Genomic DNA, 16,492 nt, shown 5'->3' with positions numbered 1-16,492 from the left:
TGAAGCTAGTTGGTCTTTAACAACAAAGTATGATGTTAACTCTAGTTATTAAGAGATAAATTTTGTAATATTGAAAATTTGGCTTTTATTCATAGTTTGTGAAGAAATTTTGTCATAATGGATATTGAATTTTTTCAAATGTTTTTCAGACATCTATTTAAGTTTTTTTTCCCCTCTTTTAAACTATTTATATAAGTGAATTACTGTAGTAATCAGACTTCTTCAGAGAAACATAACTAGTTAGGAAATAGAGATATAGAGATAGATAGTAATTAGATACAGACTAATTTACTATAAGGAATTGGCTGATTGACTAACACAAATATGGAAACTGAAAAGTCCCAGAATTCTGCTGTCTATAAACTGGAGACCCAGGAAAGGTATCTGTGCATTTAGTATGAGTCTGAAAGCCTGAGAACCAGGAGAGCTAATGCTGCAATTCCCAGTCACAGGGCAGAGGACTCATATTCCAGGTCAGCATTTCATCATAAAGACTAAATTTTCCCTCCCCGCACCCATTTGTTCTATGCAGTCCCTCAGTGGATTGCATGATGCCCACCCACATCAGAGGGTCAATCCACTTTACTCAGTATACTGATTTAAATGCTAATCTCACCCAGAAATATCCTCACATTTCCGGGATAGATCTCATTTGTTCGGGATACATCATCCTGCTTTTATATCATGGACTTAGTTTGATAATATTTATAAAGGATTTTTCATCCATGTTCATGAAGAATATCGGTCTGTAATTTTTTTTTTTTTTTAAATATCATTGTCTGTTTGGTATCACTGCAATGCTGGCTTCATTAAAATAGTTAGGAGGTAGGTACCCTCTTCTATTTCCTGGAAGGTTTTTTTGTTGTTTATGTTTTATTTTTTTAAGCATTGGTATTTCTTCCAATATTTTATAGAATTCATTAAAGAAGCCATATGAATCATTAGTTTTCTTTTTTGGAAAATTTTAGCTATGACTATAAATTCTTAATAGATATAGGACTAATTGCACTCTGTTTCTTCTGGGGTAAGTTTTAGTCAATTGTATTTTTTTTAACATTTTCTTTTCAAACTGTCATTAACTCATTTGTTGGCTTATGCCAATAAATTTTAGAATGGTTTGATATGCAAGAACAGCTAACTGATATTGTCAGTTAAATCATTCATTTAATCATTCATCAATTTATCAGCATATCTTTCAATATATGGTTGGCCCTTGAACAATGCAGGAGTTAGAGGTGCTGACCGCTTGTGTAGTTGAAAATCCACGTATATATTATATACTGTATTCCGACAATAAAGTGAGCTGGAAAAGATAAAATATTATTAAGAAAATCGTAAGGAAGATAAAATATATTTGTAGTACTATCTTTTTTTTTTAATTTTTATTTATCTTATGATAGTCACAGGCGGAGGGAGAAGCAGGCTCCATGCACCGGGAGCCTGATGTGGGATTTGATCCCGGGTCTCCAGGATCGCGCCCTGGGCCAAAGGCAGGCGCCAAACCGCTGCGCCACCCAGGGATCCCCTGTAGTACTATCTTTATACATTAAGAAAAACTGTATAAGTGGACCTGCACAGTTCAAACCCATGTTGTTCAAGAGTCAACTGTAGACTTAAAGTGACAATAATATTTTTTACATTCTATTATATAGAGTGGATATGATGACATAACTGTAATAAGCCAAAATCTATTGCATTCTGTAAATAATTATATAATACGTAAAGCCTAATGTGATAACCGCTATCTTACACAGGCTTTTTGGCTTTTACTCTGAAGGAAAAAAAAAAGTTTTAGTTTTGTAGCAAGTGCTACTTTCTAAGTAATGCCATGTAGCACTTCCTATGTACTAAACTGTAAGTAGCACTCTTCAAACAGTAAGAACATATTTAAACATTTTTGTAGTGTAAATGTATGAAATGTATAGACCTCAACAAATCTTATCACTTTCTCTGGCTCATTCTACTTCAGCTTTACTGATGTCTTTACCAGTCATATCTCATGCTTCACATATTCCCACTGTGGAGCCTTGGTAATCCCAGATTCCTCTACCTGAAAAATATCATTTAGATTAATCCTTATATGTTATCTCCCCAGAAGGATGTTCCTTGGACATCTTGATTAAAATTTTAATTCTTTCCTATTTTATCTGCTTACCTTTTTAAAATTATTTCATAGCATTATATGACAGCATACCATATATTCATTTATTTATTTTCTGTCTTGCAGCCTCATTTTAGTATAAATCACCACAAAAGGAGCGACTTTATTTTGTTCACTACTATGCTTCCCTTACTGCTTTATCTGTACTGGCTAGAACAGAATTTAGCATATCACAGGCATGAAATAAATATTGTTGAACAAATAAATACATTTCCATTATTTTAGGGACTATAATTTTTTATAACAAGTAGTATATTTATATAGAATCAGAAAATTTCTCTTTGATTCTATGATCTCCTACTGCTAAATTTGAGCATATTATAATAATTTTTCTGAGTTTCATTTTTAGTTTCTTAATTAAATGTTCAACCCTGTTGTCATATATATTAATTTCTTCTGCCTGAAATTTCCCAGTGTTCAAGCCTTAAATTATTACTCTTTCTTTATCATAACTAATAAAACTGATGTTCAGTATGCTATATACTTCTATACTCACGATAATCAAGAGTAATTTGAAATTTAACTTTCTTATTCATGTCTTTTTTCCTGAAATGAGTGACCAAAATAAGGAGAAATTAATCTTAATTTTATTTAGCCAGATTAATTTAATGGGTCCACTTTTTTATCCTGTGACCATCATTAGTGAAGATTCATCACACATCTGATTGAGATTTGACATTTTGTAGTCATAGATGAAAGGTTCTCCCTTTTTATTCACTAGATAAGAGCCTATAGATGCTTGAAAAACTTCCAGTTAGCACTTTACTTCAGATTTGTATAATATATCCAACTTACAAAGACAAAAAGGCAAAAGTCAAGTGCTCTGTCTTAGCCTTCCTAAAATTTCCACACCAACTGGAGCATTCCTATTGCATTTTCTTTCAACTGGCAAAATTCAACCTACCCAGACAAGCTATCTTCTCGTATAACCCATTCTTTACTCCTTCCCAAGTGTCATGGTCCTTTATACCTCCTTGTAAATTATGACTTTTCCTCAATTTCCTCTTGTGTCAGAAATTCTCTAGCCTGTAACACTGCAGTTATGTTGCTCCCTCTTGAGAGGCAGAGGGAAATTTCAAGATTCAGAGATGGATCAGGAAAGATCTATCACAGTGATGTAGATGTAGGGACAATAGACGTCTTCATTTTTGACATCAGGTAAGAAATAAAACTAATAGGAAAAAAACTACTATTTTTTTTCTCAACAAGTTAAAAATATCAACCTTCACATAATCTTTATGATCTTATTTTGCTGGATGAGTGTTCTTGCATTGTCCTTAAATTTTATTTAAAAGCCCTTTTTTTGTTGTTGTTCTTTTTTCCATGTTGACAGGGAAAGTAGAAGAAACATGAAGACAAGGATTATATGCTCTGTTTTATAACTATAACTTTGTCAAATGTGTTTAATATAGAATAAATTCTTGTTGGTGATTAAAATTTTAAAAATGTATATTTCTAAAGCTTGCTAGTTGTTTTTTTAGATGGGTTTTGTTAGGTTTTGATAATTTTGATACACTGTTCCTTCTTATAATTCTAGTTTTAGGTTTTTTCCTATTTTATTCCAATTTCATAAAATTTATTGTCTTTCTCCATCTTATTCCCATTTCCCCATGAAAAAGGAAAATATTTAAAATTTATATTTTAATATGCATTTATTCTTGTTTAATAAAATATTTTTAAAAACTATCAGTTCTCTTATTTCTGATAGTTTTTATTTGGAATTGATCTTTTAGGAGTTGTAGTTTAGAAAGCACTTTATCCATCTCTCTAGTTAGCTCAACACAGCAGCTTTGAGGAGGACAGATAGTATATGCTCCTCATCCTACTGTTGCTGGACAAGAGAAGTTAAAATATATATCTTAGTTCACACACTGGAGTGGAAGAGGTAGGATTAAGGCCTTCTGCCCTATTTTTCAGTGCTCTCTACTCCATCAGGAAGACACTCTGCAATGATGCAGCAACGTGTTCCCGTATTGCAGTTAGGAGCCATGTGAAAGTAGCCACTCACTAAAGACTACTTATTTTATGGCTTTATATGAAATTCTAGAAAAGGCAAAATCGCAGTTTGCTATCTGGAAGATCAGTGATTATTGTTTAGAAGGAAGGGTGAGTGTGAGAATTGACTACTTAAGGGCATATAAGAGCTTTTTGTGGTGATGGGAGTGTTTCAAAGCTTGAACTGATGGTAGTTAAAATGACAATAGCCCCCTCAATATAGAAAGCTGTAATCTTAAAATGCAATTAAACTTTTAGATGTTTATTATATCTAAACAGAGTGTAAAAGATACACACTGTCAGGAGTCTGTTACCTCTAATCAGTAGCATAAATACAGGATTTGTTTTATTATATACCTTGTTTAATCAATTGACCTTTTATTTTATTTTTTTAGTGGTTTGCCTTTAAATCCCTTAGTAACCAGTTTAAGGCTGAGCAGGTTGTTCCAAGTGCAGAGCCCTGTGTTTTCCTCCCATCTGACCTGATGTACTAATCACTAGGGTACTGTTGTGTTATTCAGAACATGGAATGAGGTCACATTTCTCCCTAGGGGAGAGTAAATAGCAAATGTTCTTTAACTGGCATTTAATGCCTAATCCTTAAGATGAGTCGATGATAAAAATAAATATAGCCAAGAAATGCTTACTTTCTCACAAAAAGAGAAAGTAAGAGAATGTTTGACCAACATTTTTTTGGTTAACAATTTTCTACATGTCCAATCATGTACATTTTAAATTAAGAAAAAAAAAAGTATGATCATATTGGGCAATGAATTGAAGCAATGTAAATAGAGTTTTTAAAATATAAAGCATGTATACACTTAGATTCTTTTTTATTTTTCTTCTGACTCACACCTTTTAAATAACTTGAGATGATGATTTTTCCTCATCCATTATTATTTATTTTGTCTGTGATTTTAATGTGGATACTACCTAAAATAAATTATGGAAAAATATAACTACATAAAAGGAAATAGTAAGGTAATGAACCTCTATGGACCCAATATCCAATTTCAAAATAGGCATTATATTTTTCTCTAAGTTTATACCTATTCTCCATCCATAACCCATCTTAGTTATTTTTTCAGGTAAATCTTAGATATCATTTTACGACCTCCATAGATTTCTCAATATATATCAATTAAAGGCACTTTAAAACCATAATTCTAATATTTTTATTTTCTAAAGTAATTAAGTGCAAATCTTTCATGTTGTGAAAAATACCATATTCACATCTTTCAATATTTCATAGTATTTTTAATTTAGAGTTTGTTTGAATCAGAACCAAGGGGATTGATCCTATGTAACTTTGCACATTCTTGATTTTGCTCATTGTCTCCCTTTGTATTAGGTAGGGTCATCTGCATACCTTTTTATTTCCTATTATATTTGGAAGGCTGATCAAGTTTGTCCTATCTTTTTTCATAATAATATTCATAGGGGGAGTTATAAGCTTCCTATTGTATCACATCAAGAAGTACATTATGTCCAGTTTTCATTCTTCTTGTTCTTAGTGGGATTGATCTAACCAGCTAGATTTTTCTCATTTTTATTTTTATTTTTTTCTCATTTTTAAAGTATTAATACAAACTCAGAATAATACTAATGCCACTATTTTTATGAAATTTAAGATTGTGAAAAATTTTAAAATGTTCTTTTTTTTCCCTCTACATTTACTTTTTTTTCATTCCTTTGTATCTATCAGTTTATTTTTTTATGGTACAATAAATGTAAATTACCACTTTAGCATTTTATTTTTAAAATAAATAAATAAAATAATAAATAAATAATAAATACAATAAATTTAATTTTTTTATTTATTTACTTGAGAGAAAGAGGGAGGGCAGGAGCAGGAGGAGAGGGGCAGATGGAGAGGGACATGCAGTCTCCAAGCTGAGCAAGGAGCCTGATAAGGGACTCAATCCTGGGACCCTGGGATCATGATCCAAACTAAAGGCAGATGCTTAACCTACTGAGCCACCCAGGTGCTCCCATTTTAGCCATTTTAAAGTGTATAGAAAAATATGGAATGTCTCATGAACTTACATGTTAGTTTCCCAGGGTCCATGCTAATCTTCTCTTTGTCATTACTATTACTGTATGCATGCTGCTGAGCAACAACTTGCATCTGTTTTTATCTTTGGAATATACCTGAATATCCAACTTGGTCTGTAGTCCAAATTACCCTATCTTAAAATCTTAATGACAAGATCTGATGGCCTTTAAACATTTTTCATTGCAAATGTGGTTCATAGTTTTGTCATTTGTTCTTTATTGATTATGATGTTTGTCATATTTTTTGGACAAGTAACATAACTAAAATTATTAATTTTATCCTTCTTTGGTTATATTTTGTGAGTCATAATTAAGACTATTTTTACCTACTTTCAAGTTTATAGATGAATTACTTTCTTCTAATACTGGTGTGTGCAATGTGTGGAGATAATTTTGTGTTTTCCTCATGTGGCTATGCCATTATTCCAACTCTAGTAATTATAAAGAATATTTTTTTTCTCTTGGATTTCTGATGCTATGTTTGTAAAATACTGAATTTTTATTTCAGATATGTCTGTTTCCAGATTTTCTATCTTACTCCATTCATTTTCTAATATCTTATTATCTTACAAATAGAGAACATAAAATACATCTCATATAGAGGGGACTAGAATATCCCTTTTATGGTTTTCTCTATTCTTATTTGTTCTTTCATATAGCCCTTATAATTTTGTATCTCAAGAAAAAGTGAAGATCTGTATCTTTATTGCAATAATATTAAATTTACAAATCAAAGATTTTTATTAATATTTACATGCATGGTTGATTTGCAGATTACTTTTTTGGAGCAATTTTTATCAGGTTTTATAATCAATATTGCACACACCTTATAACAAGAACTTAGAGGGTGTTTTCCCTTTGTTTATGTTTTCAAATAGTTTGAGTAGTACTTGGTTTATCATTAAAGTCATTTAAAGCATTCACTTATGAAAACATTTAGAGCTTAAATCTAATAATTTTACCCTAATATGTATTGATTTGGGCTTTTCTTTTTGAGAAATGATATTTTCTTTCCATATGAAGGTATGGAAAGTTACTTATTTCAGGAAAGTTATATTAAATTACAGTTTTAATTTTTTAATTTTTTTAATTACAGTTTTTAATACATATTCTTTGCTTTTGTTTTCACTTGGGGTGTGTATGTGTGTGTACTTTCTCTACCTTTTCTATTACTTCCTCATTTTGTGACTCTGTTAATTTTAGCTTGATTTTAAAATTTACTATTGTATTTTTCATTGTCCATTTCTTTTATTGTGTCATGTAAGAGAATTATTCTTTTTCATTGTCTGGTTTTGTCTTTCTAAGATTATTTAATATTTATCTCTAAATCATTCTAGAATGCAGGCCTATTTTCAAGCTTTCCTATTTTCATAATTTTATTTTTCTCATTTTTCCTAGTTCTTATGTTTTCTTTCACATTTTAATTTTATTTGGCTTATTTTGAAATACTAAGCTTCAGTTTTTAAATCTTTTTTGGGAGCACATATTCTTTTGATATGTCTTCATTTGTCTGTAAGATGTTTATTCTGCTCATAATTTTTTTTAACCTGGAGTGAATTGGTATGGAAGTCAACCACAGTTCTATTGTGTTATGAATGTTTATGTGAAATGAGTTTTCTTGTATTTTAAAAATTATCTTTCCAAATATGGGAATATGCCAAGGTAAGTTTCATAGAACTTCATGCCTTTGGGCTTTTCTTTCCTTTGAAGCATCAGACAGTTCAGGTACTATGAGAATTGTCTCCTTTCTTTTCTTTTTTTTTTTTTTTTTCCACTGTTGCCAGAGTATTTCCTTTCTTTCTCTCTTTTTTTCCACACTGCCTGCCGCAAATCTTTCTCTTGTTTGCTGCATAGTATCTTTCTCCTGCTTAATTTGTATTCTATTCCCAACAGTTTCTTTGGAGCAGGTCAAGGAAAGTTCAGGAAATGTATGGGAAATAAATAAATAAATAAATAAATAAATAAATAAATAAATAATCTGTATTGTGGGAAATAAAAATATTGGCAGATGAAATAGTTACCTTAGGGACATATTCATCTTTAGGTTTTGGTGATACATCTCAGTGGTGTTTTCAAGAAAGTGGTTGAATGTGCAAATTTAGATTAGAGAGGATATTCCTAGAATTCACACACAATATATAATACCTTCTAAGAGTAACATACCAAAAGAACTATTTCAAATTAAGTACTCAAGAACTCTACGGTTAAAATTAAGTTTTTGAACTTACAAAAAATATTTTTTTACCGATATAAATCGATTAAATTTGATGGTCTAGTTTATGACATATATTCTAAAATCAAGGAATATGTATTTCCTGATTAGAACATAGCATTGGAACTGCATATATTGATGCTATCATATTTCCTAAAATTGTTACTCCTATCCTGCTCATGATTAATTTTACTGAACTGTATAATTTTGAAAAAGCAAATCTAATTAAGCTCTAATAAAAACATGTATATCATGGACAGTTTTATTATTAATATTGTTTTCTAAATCATTCACTATTCTCTTTCATTAGCTCCCTTAGGATAAATTTCCCTTGGGATCCATGCACCATTTCTGTGGTTTCCTTTATAATTTGTTGGCATACATCTTAACAAACTCTGAATCAAATGGTTGATCACATAGCCTCATTATTTTTAGAGGAAAAGGTGTTGCCTACTTCTTACATACAGGCTGAACTTCTCAGCATATATTTTATTCATTAAATTCAGAGTTACTTTGCACCTCAGTTTTTATTGCCTCTGAGTTGGATGGGTTGATTTGCATCCTCCAAAAGTATATATTAAAGCTCTAAGCTTCAGTACCCCGGAGTGTGACCTTATTTGGAATGAGTTGTTGCAGGTATAGTTAAGATGAAGTCATAGTGAAGCAGAGTGGGCCCGTAATGCAGTATGACCAGTCCTTTTCTAAAAAGAGGGAAGACAAAGTGTAGACACAGGTACATAGAGAGTATGCCATGCACAACAGAGGCAGAGATTAGAGTGATGCAGCTGTAAGCTAGGGAATGTTAAGAGTTAGCAGCTACCGCCAGGCACTAGGAAGAGGCATGGAAGATTTTATACGCGGAGGGGGCATGGGCTTGCTGACACCTTAATTTCGGACTTTGGCCTCCAGGACTGTGAAAACATAAATTTCTGTTGTTCTAAGCCACCCACTTTGTGATATTTTGTTATCGTAGCCCTACAAGACTAATATCCTGCCTTTATACTCAATTCCTTCACTTGTTTTTATTTTGTTTGCCATTATACTATATATAGTTTTTTTTTTAATTTGAGTATAGTTGACACTGTTATATTAGTTTCAGATGTACATCTTAGTGATATGACAAGTTTATATCTTATGTTCATCCCAAGTGTAGCTACCATCTCTTGCATTATATTGCTGTTACAATATCATTGACTATATACCTTATCCTCTGCCTTTTATTTCCCTGACATATTCATTCCAGAACTGGAAGCCTGTATCTCCCTCTCCCCTTCATCCATTTTTATATGATGTGTTTTTTTTTTTTAAACCTCCCAGACTAATCCAATTTATTGCCTATAGGAAACAGGCACCTTCTCAACCTTGTTTATTACCTTCGTGCCAGTCTGGCTTTTTAGTGTTAAAGGGGAACAGCAGGTTGCGACTCCCAGGCATCCCACAAATTAGGTGGATCACTTTAGCAGAAACCTTGTAGAGCTCAAAAATTTGTCTCACATTAGCAGTGAGGATTTAGGCGTCACACTGAGTCATTATTTTGCTTACTCCTAAGTTTAAGGCATACGATATTGGTATTTTTAATAGGACTCCAAGCTTACTGTCTTGGAGATGCCCTACGACTCCATGCCCCTGCAAGTTAATGAAAATTACAAAATAATAGACACCCAAGCTGTAAATTACACCCAACAAATAATATCTCTATAAGAATTTAGATGGGATAATCAGAAGAGACCAAAGTAAATAGTAAACATACAAAATGTCAGTAAATCAGGACCTAAGCAGAAGCTTAAGGAGTGGGAAGAAAGGATTTCAGCTAGGGAGAGGAGAGGATGGTATTTTCAAGAAGGAAGCAAATTGAGCAAGGTTTGGGCGATAGTCAAGTGCATGGTGAAATAAATGATGATACCAGCTCTAGAGAAAGTTCTATGTTTGGGTTAGTGTAAAATAGTCTTGTCTAAGTGGGAGGTAGAAAAATTGCAGGGAATCTGAAAAAGGGGGAAAAAAAAAGCAGGAGCTGTTAAATCTGTTTAGGAAGGAATTGGGAGTTGTAGTTTTTGAACACTAATAGAATGAAAGGGCCTGAAGGAGATTAATCCAGAGATAGTGTGCAAGATAAATTAGAGTCAGAGAAAAGAAAAGAGGCACAGAAAAGAGTCAAGAGAAAAGTGTCTGAGAGCTGTTTTAGAAAACTGATTATAGACTCCAGACCTGTGGTGTTAGGGACCTAAATGAATGCTCCTGACTCAGGAAGATCAGCTATGTTTTCTGAGTTTTTCTCGAAATTCTGATTTCTCTATACTATTCAATTTCTCCTTTCATCTTGGTTGGATTTGGGCCATTGGCATCTATTTCGGCAATCTTTTCATTGATAATAAAATATTTTTCTCTAACCTTGAAAGACTTTATATAAACTTTGATTTTTTATTTTTTTATTTTTTTATTTTTATTTTTTTTAAACTTTGATTTTTTAAAAGCACTTAACGTGTGTGGCATGTGAGTGTATTTAGAAGACTCACGACTAAGCTCAGTATTGAGACAAGGCCAACTGAAATTTGCAGCTATCTTTAATTTCCAAGAAGTGTTAATTTTGCTGGCTTCCTTTCCACTTCATTATTTTCCCTTTTCTTGGGACTACTCTAGAGAGCATGGGTATTGGAGATAGGTGGATGCTTTTCCTTTGAATTTTACCTTCCTCATCCTTTTAGAAAATGGAGCCTCTTTATATACAGATTTCAAGAGTACTTTTTATGCCATAATTGATTTTGAGGACTCTTTGGCCTGACACTTCTATTTAGATTGAAATTTATGGAAGTAATTTGAGATGTCCTTCAAATTGTAAAATCATCAGTATTATATGCCTTTTTTTTTTTTTTGAGCAGCCACACTGAAAAATTCATAACATCCATTTTTTAAAAATTGTTTTTTGTGGGCATTTTTATTTTTTGAATGTAAAACATACTTTTTTTTTTTTAATCTATAACATATGTATCTAACGGACAGCCCTTTGAGCTCTTTATGCAGATTTAGCCTAGGGAAAAGAAACTGGTTGATATGAAATAAATGACGTTGAATATCCTAAGTATATTCATTTGAGAGTTACTCATATTCACAGAATGAAAAACAATTGATCAGGATTCAGAAAAATGGGATGAAGATTGCTCAGAACATGTTCTACAACCAAAAAAAAAAAAAAAATCAAATTGGAAGTGTTTGGTTTTAGGACATAATGTTCTGATAATTCTTTGAATCAGATTCATCTGTGCATCATACCTTTTAAAATCTCTACCCACTGCTGATAAACCAACCTGAATAGTTACATGGCAACATGTATTGCATTTTGGAACTTAGAATATTAATTTTGTGCTAGACATATTATTAGAAATATTAGAAGTGCTTTCATGATACCATTCTTTTTTCAAAATGCTGTAACTAAATTTTAGCTGGATCAATTATTTTTTCAATTAAATGGCTATATTATTTAAATATAAATTATAATTAATATAACTCAATATAAACCAAAGTGCATTGTGTATTTTAAAAATTATATATATATATATATTTTTACTTTCTATCTCTGTAATAAGAAATGAAATTCATTTTATTCTCTGGCAGGAGCCTTGAACTATTTAATTATTTATTTATTTTTTCCCAAAAATATATATAAGAAAACACTCCTATGATAAATACAATTGTCTTTATATTTACAAACATCATATATTTTACATTATAAATTGTATGATGTATAGTTAGAAAATGTTACTCTTTTCTTTAGCAGAGTATAAAGTCTTAAAAGCAGAAGTTATAAAATCTTTAATAGGCAATAGAACCCAGCACATTTTTACTTACTGGTTTGTACTTGGTAAGTGCTCAATAAATTTATTGATAAATGAATGTGTGAATTTTTCATGTTACTATTTTTTTTTTTATTCTGGAGTTTTGTTTTGTTTTTTTTTGAAAAAAAAACTGGCAACATTAATCTTTTAATTTCAATGAGTATATAGCTATGTTTGGACTTAAAAAACTAAATCCAGCTTAAAATTCTTCCACATTATAATAAATGGATCAGTTTCAAATAATTATTCTTAAATATGTCTTCCTAGGTGATCCATTCCAGAGTACACTCCAAATTTCTTGTGAGGAGTTGTAATTCATGTATTCATTCTGATTTTGATTAGCAGTTCCTCTGAAAGAAAATACAATAGTTTCAAATTCAGTTTATGATTCCAAATCGTAGATTTTTTTTTTATGTTTACCATTAGGCTCATTTATAACATCTTATTCAACCAGCAGTCTTATTAAGTTTATAGTCACTTAAGTTTATACCCATTCTAAAAGCACTGATTTTTTACCCCCCTTATTTTATTTTATTTTATTTATTTATTTATGATAGTCACAGAGAGAGAGAGAGAGAGAGAGAGAGGCAGAGACACAGGCAGAGGGAGAACAGGCTCCATGTACCGGGAGCCCGACGTGGGATTCGATCCCTCCCCAGGATCACGCCCTGGGCCAAAGGCAGGCGCTAAACCGCTGCGCCACCCAGGGATCCCTAACCCTCCTTATTTTATATGTATGATGCTGTACTTTATATTCTTTTATTCTGTGAATGCCTTAACTGATGTTTTTTACATATAGTTGATTTTATTGCTTTTGTATTTTCACCTCAGGACTGGTTTTATAAGTGATTAATCTAGTGCTTTCACTATCTTTTTATTTACCTGTAATGTTTTTCCTTTCATACTTTTCTTTCTCCAGACTATGGTCTTTTCTTTCCACTCAAAGTATTCCCTTTAAGATTTCTTGTAAGTCTGGTTTCATGGTGATAAACTCTTATAAATTTTGTTTGTGTGGAAAACTCTTTATGTCTCCTTCAGTGTGAATGATAGTCTTGCTGGATAGACTATTCTTGGCTGCAGGTTGTTTTTTCCTTTCAGCACTGTGAGTATATCATGCCACTCCCTTCTGACCTACAAAGTTGCTGCTGAAAAATCAACTGATAGATTTATGGAGTTTCGCTTCTATATATCTTCTTTTTTTCTCTTGATGCTTTCAAAATTCTCTCTTTGGGGAAGCCCCGGTGGCCTAGTGGTTTAGTGCTGCCTTCATCCCAGGGCATGATCCTGAAGGCCCGGGATCGAGTCACATGTCAGGCTCCCTGCACGGAGCCTGCTTTCCCCTCTGCCTCTGCCCCTCTCTCTCTGTCTCTGTCTCTCATGAATAAATAAATAAAATCTTTAAAAATAAAAAAAAATTCTCTCTTTATCCCATTTAATCATTGTGTCTTGGTGTGGACCTCTTTGGGTTTCTTTTGTTGGGGGCTCTCTGTGCCTCCTGGATCTGTATATCAATTTCTTTGAATGTTTTCAGCTATTCTTCAAGTAAAATTTCTGCTTTCTTTTCTCTCTCTTCACCTTTTAGGATCTCTATACTACAAATGTTATTACCCTTTTTGATGTCACTGTGTTCCCTTACCTTATTCTCTAGAATGTAGATATTCTAGGCCACTTAGCACTAGTGGCCCCAAGCCCAATATATCCCTTACTATCCCCAGGTCTTACTTTGGAGACTCCATAACCACTTTCTCTTCTGTGGCCTTATGTTTTTAACCACCAGGATTAATTATTTATTTCAAGAAATTTCACCCTTCTCAGTGGGTGTTGAATATCCTTCTCTTTGAACTGCATTTGAGAAAATTAGCTACTACTCTGAAAGGCTACCTAAACCATAATCCCTTCCAAATAGGTACGTTCTTACACTAATAGCAATCATGCTTAGATTGTAGAAGTCTTTTTGACTTGATTCCAAAGCTGTCATCCTTAGCCTAGACACAGGAAAGTCTAGCATCCTATACAAGGATTAATGTGAAATTTCTACCCAACAGTAACACTTAGTCAGTTACTAGCTAATGCAATCTCAGGAGTGGTACAGATGCCAAGTATAGACAGATAAGAAGTAGAAATAATGAAACAACACTTCCAGTGTTTGCATTTCAAGTGTGCAAAATGCAGGAACTTCTCCTAGATTGCTATATACTATCTCCTGAGCACTTCTTTACCTTTTCACCAAGAGATTCCATACATAAAATCTGATATCCCAGAGGAAGATAAATATAATTCTTAGACATATGTTATATTAAGATAATAGTACACAACGTAAGTTCCATGAATCCAGATAGGGAAATTACACTTTTGCCCTGAATCAATGCTTGAAAAACTCACCAGGAAACTAACACATGTAGATAGATTTACATCCATGAAAGATTATGCCTTTTGACCTGAAGAATAAATTTTTGACTGAAAGATACATGTTAGACAGGTTTTCTTCATGACTTTAGGCCCCTGACCTCCCTTTTCTTAGAACATTTGCTTTAGAAAACTGGTAATTGTAATTTTTTTTCTCTTCCTCTTTGAGATATAAATATTTCAAATCTTCTTGTGAGGTTTAAAACCCAGAAATGTTTTTCTCAAGTATCAGGAACCATCCCTTTGAAATGTAATCATCAAGGAAGACAGGACTCCAGTTTTCCAATTTCTCTGGGGGAATGGGAGCCACCCTCTGACTTGACCCTGCCACAAGTTATAAAATTATCTTCCATCATGATGGAAGAAAGTTTACTTACCCTTTGAGGAAGGCCGGTTAGCAAACAGGGCAGCCTATGATTCTTCCCATGCTAACTCTTACAAATTCCCCAGTCCTTTTCTTTTTTTTTTTTTTTTTCAGTTTGTTGAGCACAGACCGAGTTCTAGTCTCTTTCCCTTATTGCAGTATTCTCGAATACAATCTTCATCCCCTTCTTAACTTTTCTGGTACAATTTTTGCTCTGACACTCTCATTCTTTCCTCTCCTTCACCCTTTTTAAAACAATGCTGTTTATGGTATAAACCATAAAGTAAAAGATGCCAAGGCCACACTAAAATCATACACTGTTAGCAGAGAATAGGGAGAAGTAAGAGTGTATGACCAAGAAAGTTCCAATCAAAAGAAAGTGACTGGAGTGGGGAGAAATGAGTCCTGGCTTTTGATCCTTTCTCTAGAGCTGCCCTAAATAACATTCCATTTCTTCATAAACTCACTGAGACAATTTTCTGTGATTTGTTGTACCAGATTTCAAGGATCATTACTTCTACTGTCTTTATTCCTCCCAAAGGATGATTACCAGCAAGTTCCCTGAATTCTCCCTTCACAAGGCGAATCAGAGTTCTCAAGTTTGAGTCAACTGTGCAGCAAAGATTTTTCAAAGGATGGAGAATTTTTTAAAAGAGGAATTACAGGACACATGGACACTGTAGTGAAATTAACAGGCTAAAGGCACAGCAGTTTCCCCCACTTCTCCCAATTTCTCTTATTGGGCAAACATACTTCATTTATCTTATCCTGTTTCTTCTGGAATGGAGAAGTCTTTTATTCTTATACTGGTTATAACTTTTAAGCTTAAGTAGAAGGAAGCTCTTTAGACCTCTCTAGACTAAAAAGAAAAGCAGATTTTCATATTGCCTGACTAAAGAGAAAAAAATGAAGTTTGGGGATATAGATCCACAAAATAATATTTTGGTTACTCTTGACTTTTTCAAGGTTATAATTCCTCACCAATATGAATTTTTCATATTTTCTTACCAACATGTAAATATCTCCCAAACACAAACACCACACACACACACACACACACACACACACACAACCTGAGAACATTTGAGTGTAATGAAAATTATTTTGAGGTACAGACTTTTAAATTTTTAATACTGATATAGCTACATTGAACTAGGAATCAGAAGACTAGAATAATATTCCAGTTGAGCTACTGTTAAGTTTTGCTTCAGAGCAAGATGTTTAATATCTATGAGCCTCAGTATTTGGCCTATAAATAGAAATAGTGATCCCTGATCTAACAATATCTAAAGAATATTTTAAACATTGAATGCAATAATAAGTGTGAAAATGATTCATGAAATACAAATCCTTATAAGACTGAAGACAGAAATATTAAGGAAAATAGTCCACTAGTGCTCGATGTGAATCTTAAATCAAGTGTTGACTTCAACTACATTGATCTTTCAAAATCTAGAAGTTAATACTAA

The 16,492-nt window shown here is 32.6% G+C and overlaps 2 non-coding genes across 2 annotated transcripts; both read right to left on the bottom strand.

The window, feature by feature from the left end:
* Positions 1-6,174: 6,174 nt before the first annotated feature.
* LOC112915651 (U6 spliceosomal RNA) lies at positions 6,175-6,277 on the bottom strand. The gene has a single exon (XR_003234133.1). It is a non-coding gene; the product is annotated as a U6 spliceosomal RNA (small nuclear RNA).
* Positions 6,278-9,836: 3,559 nt separating this feature from the next.
* LOC112915661 (U12 minor spliceosomal RNA) lies at positions 9,837-9,982 on the bottom strand. The gene has a single exon (XR_003234139.1). It is a non-coding gene; the product is annotated as a U12 minor spliceosomal RNA (small nuclear RNA).
* Positions 9,983-16,492: the final 6,510 nt, after the last annotated feature.

The sequence above is a fragment of the Vulpes vulpes genome, chromosome 14 (assembly GCF_048418805.1).
Source record: "Vulpes vulpes isolate BD-2025 chromosome 14, VulVul3, whole genome shotgun sequence".
Lineage (NCBI taxonomy): Eukaryota > Metazoa > Chordata > Mammalia > Carnivora > Canidae > Vulpes > Vulpes vulpes.
The sequence above is the reverse complement of the archived record's forward strand: the minus strand, read 5'-3'. Positions and strand labels throughout refer to the sequence as shown.